The 4,011-nt window shown below is 38.7% G+C and overlaps 1 pseudogene; it reads left to right on the top strand.

Annotated features, from left to right (window-relative positions):
* Positions 1 to 1,198, top strand: LOC113621270 (cyclin-G2 pseudogene; annotated as a pseudogene).
* Positions 1,199 to 4,011: the final 2,813 nt, after the last annotated feature.

Genomic DNA, 4,011 nt, shown 5'->3' with positions numbered 1-4,011 from the left:
ATGGGCAGCGGTGTGAAGCTGGGCTCTGAGGCTGCGGAGGAGGTGGCAGAGGCAGTGGAGGGTTGGATGCTTGTTGGGGACACTGTTGAGCTGGTGGGTCACTGACCCAGGGAAGAGTCCATCGTGTTCTTCTGTGCTCAGCTCTCCCCAGGCCAGATGCTGCCTCTCCCACCTAGTGAAGGATCTGGGGGCATAGGTCTTGGCAGGCTGGAATAAGTTCAACTCTCTGAGCTACTGAAACTCTACTTGGAATAGGAACAGAAATTCCAACCACAAAAAAGGACTGAGCTTGACGAAGGCTTCCCCTGAGAACAATAACATTGTGTGTTAAAGACAGAGACAGGTCAAGATTTAAGGGATTTAACCAACTTTTTTATTTTCAATCTTGCACATAAACTTTTATCCTGGTTGTCAATATTTTGGACCGATCCTTGGCTTTTATGAAGGTGAAACCTAAAATTTGTCTTGCACTGGAGTCTGTTGTTTTTGCTGGCTGCCAGAAGAGTTGAAGAAGAATGCAATGATTCATCTTCTCATGAAGTAGTCTGGATTAGTCAATGTAAATGCACTGCTTCTGACAGAAAATGAAGGAAAAAAATAACTTTGGAAGAAAAATTAGAACTATGAAATGGAACATACTGCTGTATTAAACTTTTTTTTTTCTTACACAAGACTATTATACTTCTTCATATTTCGGAAAGGAAAGAAATATTGAGCCTTGATAAACTGGAAGCTCAGCTGAAAGCTTGCAATTTTCTACTAGTCTTTGCAAAAGCAAAGCCATCCGTATTAACTTTGTGTCTTCTCAATCTGGAAGTAGAAACGTAATTCATTAAGTTATCGCAGTTTCTCCAGCTTGTTATAAAGTATTCAAAGATTAATGATACTGAGTCCTTTTACTGGAGGTAAGTAAATAGTTTCTAAATGACTAGCTGGATATTTTCTCTTGAATGTTGCAAGAAGTTGGTTTGGATTGTCTATAGGCAAGAGCCCAGACCCTCCAAGACAGCAACTTTGGTGTTCCTGAGTTGTCAACAATACCAGAAGATTGCTGTCTTGATGAAAGTGAAAGTGAATCCCTTGTGGATGTGAGTTTTAGAGAATGAAGTCTCAGCAGTTCTCTCGCCATCTCAGTGACCAAAGATGCACGATCTTTTTCGACTCAAAAGTGGCACACTCTCTGTGTTTTCCATTTTAGAAATCTAATTACATTGTGTCAGAATTTAAAGTATACATATAGTTTATAAGCAATAAATGGGGAAGTAGGTAGTTTTTGGTCCAGCCCCTATCTAGGTAGGAATACAAAGACTGGAACACCTGCTGTCTATAATTATTCAGATCAGATCTGGTTTATTTTCATATTCTAAGCTATCAAATAGGTTAGGACCTCTCAAATGATTGAAAATGATTTAAATTTTGCACTGTAGTTTTTTCTTTGAATAAAATAATTTTTAGCTACTTTTCCATATGGATAATATATTTTGCTGGTAAGGATGTAGGGAGGTAAAGAGAGAACCTTTTTTTTCCCCATGATGAACTATAAAGCAGAAGACTTTGATATCTGCTGAGAATAAAAGAGTCGAGTCTGAGTGAAGATGAGGTTTGAGGGAGGGGAGTGGTGCAAGTTCTGAATGTGTTTTGAGGGGAAGGTTGGAGGGAACTAGTCAAGGAAAGTAAGAGTACTGAGGTTGATGCTGAGGTCCTAGCCAGGGCTGAAAATCATGAATTTATAGTAGTGCAAAATCAAAGAATTGGAAGATTTTTATCCAGTATTCTCAACTATCAAAATGTAGAAACAAAAAAGATTAACTGTTACTGCTCCAGGATTTGGGTTTTGCAGTTGCTGAACTTCTGAGGTCCAAGCTCAGTAAGGAAGGAAGTTAGCCTAGGATGGAACCGATAAATCCAAAGAAAATGGGATCCAGGGACTAGAGGGTTTGTGGAAATTGTTGTGCAGATTTGGTGGGAAGGATAGTAGGAGAGAGGTGAAAAAACAAAAATTTGTTTACAAAGTATAGAATATGAAACTTTGAAATTTCTGAGTGAGCTATTAAAATGTGTTCTTTAGAGGAGCGCTGTAATGCAGAGGAGGAAAGGGTAAGGTGAAAGAGGTCTAGGGAATTTGAAACTAGGATGCCATCCTTTGTCTACATGAATGCTAAAATCTCCTAGAATTACGGCAGAAGTATGGCAGAAAAATACTGTGAGCCAGGTCTGAAGGTCTACATTCAATGAAATGAGCTTAACAGGGATGATGTACAATAAATAGCCTTAAATGAGGATGGACTTTTACAGGCAGATGGAAGAGTAAAAGTCAGGAAGAAGAATGAGGGAATCAGGAGAATGTCACCTCCACTATCTCTCCATATATCCACTTTCCTGTGGACATCGGAAAAAGAATAGCTTTCAGTAGAGAGGCTTACGGGAGTACTAAAAGTCACAATTAATCAAGGTCTGTCTTCCTGTAGCATCAATTTCCATGCTTGGCAAACAATTTCATACATCTCAGATTAATAGAAACTCAGATGCATTTTGAAGTAGGATGCTAAATTTCTGTACATTAATGATAAAACAGCAAATGACAAAGAAAATTTACACTTATGAAATGCTGCTTTGGGCTAGTCCTATGGTTCCTTCCAAAGACTCTCTTTTCACCGTCACGTATGTGGAAAACTTTAGAATTATCTAGGAGGTAAGGGGAGGGGAAGCGGTCCTGAAAGAGAAGGACACAAGGCAGTTCATTATCCACAGAAAGGACTCTTGCATGGCAACGAATAAGGTGGAGGTTGTGTTGTTTAATAGAGAGAAAGATCAGGAAGAGACATTTGAAAACAGTAATAGTGCAGGTGCCCAGGGAAAGAAAAGAGGAGAAAGTGTAGGATGCTGCAATTGTTCAGTGATTAAGAAAAACAAGAATGAAGATTGTTCACAGGTGATTGTTCTCAGATATCTTCCATTCTAACTTTTGCACAAGTCATTTTTGTGTGGGAAGTACTGTACCCTGCTTGTCTTAGGCATGTGGTAAGGACTATATGTGAGGAGATTTCAGCCAGTGTTAAGAGTGCTGGTAAATCCAGGGTTTTTCATGGTGTTAGAAGCAGAGTCATTAGTTTAAGTTCCTTCCTCATAACCCTCCACGTATCTTATAATTAATTGAAATGGTGATGAGATGACTTAACTTTAGCTCAGTAACTCTTTTCTGTCAGGTCAGAGATAACCAATGAAGACCCCAAGACACGATTTCACTTTTTGAAAAAATTGGTTTTCATAATGCTTGTCTCTTCAACCTCCTTAGGAGAGACAATAAATGCATGCAAGCTACTAACAATGAGTTTCTCAGCACGTTTAACTTGTTAAGTGCCCAAGTATCCGATCTTTTGGCTTTCTGCTCACACAGTGTCTTAAATCCCGGTTCTTTTGTTGGAACTATTTGCTTTTATCAAAAATTACAGCAACACTGGTATTTTTTTCCTCCTTAAGGGTTATTTTGTCCTCATGAGAGATCTCTAAAAATGCATCAGAGTAAAGACATAACCTCAGAACCCTTGAAGCTCTTTTCCTCTGTTGCCCAAATGATTCTGCTATTTTGAAATTATGCAGCATTTTTCAACCAGAAAGCTTCGTGAAGAATACTTCCTTCCTCAAATGTTTTTGGGTATTGAATTATAGTCCCTGTTTTCCCTGTCAGTGAAAGTGATCACATTATCTTCACATAAACTAATTTCATGATTTATTAATATCATATGGCAGTAATTTGACCTGGTATGGCTATGAATGGTGAACTAGACTTTTTATGAGAAACTCTGGAATTTAAAGACGTATATTTTTGATCTAGCCTGAAAGAGCGGCAGTCATTTCCAGAAGGACTGAAGGCGAGTCAGCTGAAAAATATTGTGAGTTTGGAGCCACTGATAAAAGGGAATTTTTCTAAAAAGGCAGGCAGTGGCCTCAGGAAAGGAGACTTGCTAACGGTACTGGGTACAGACAGGAAATAATAGAATTGCCAAATTG

This window comes from Aethalodelphis obliquidens, unplaced genomic scaffold (assembly GCF_003676395.1).
Source record: "Aethalodelphis obliquidens isolate GAN/ISIS:26980383/991018 unplaced genomic scaffold, ASM367639v1 scaffold8, whole genome shotgun sequence".
Classification (NCBI taxonomy): Eukaryota; Metazoa; Chordata; class Mammalia; order Artiodactyla; family Delphinidae; genus Aethalodelphis; species Aethalodelphis obliquidens.
This window is presented reverse-complemented; position numbering and strand designations above follow the sequence as displayed.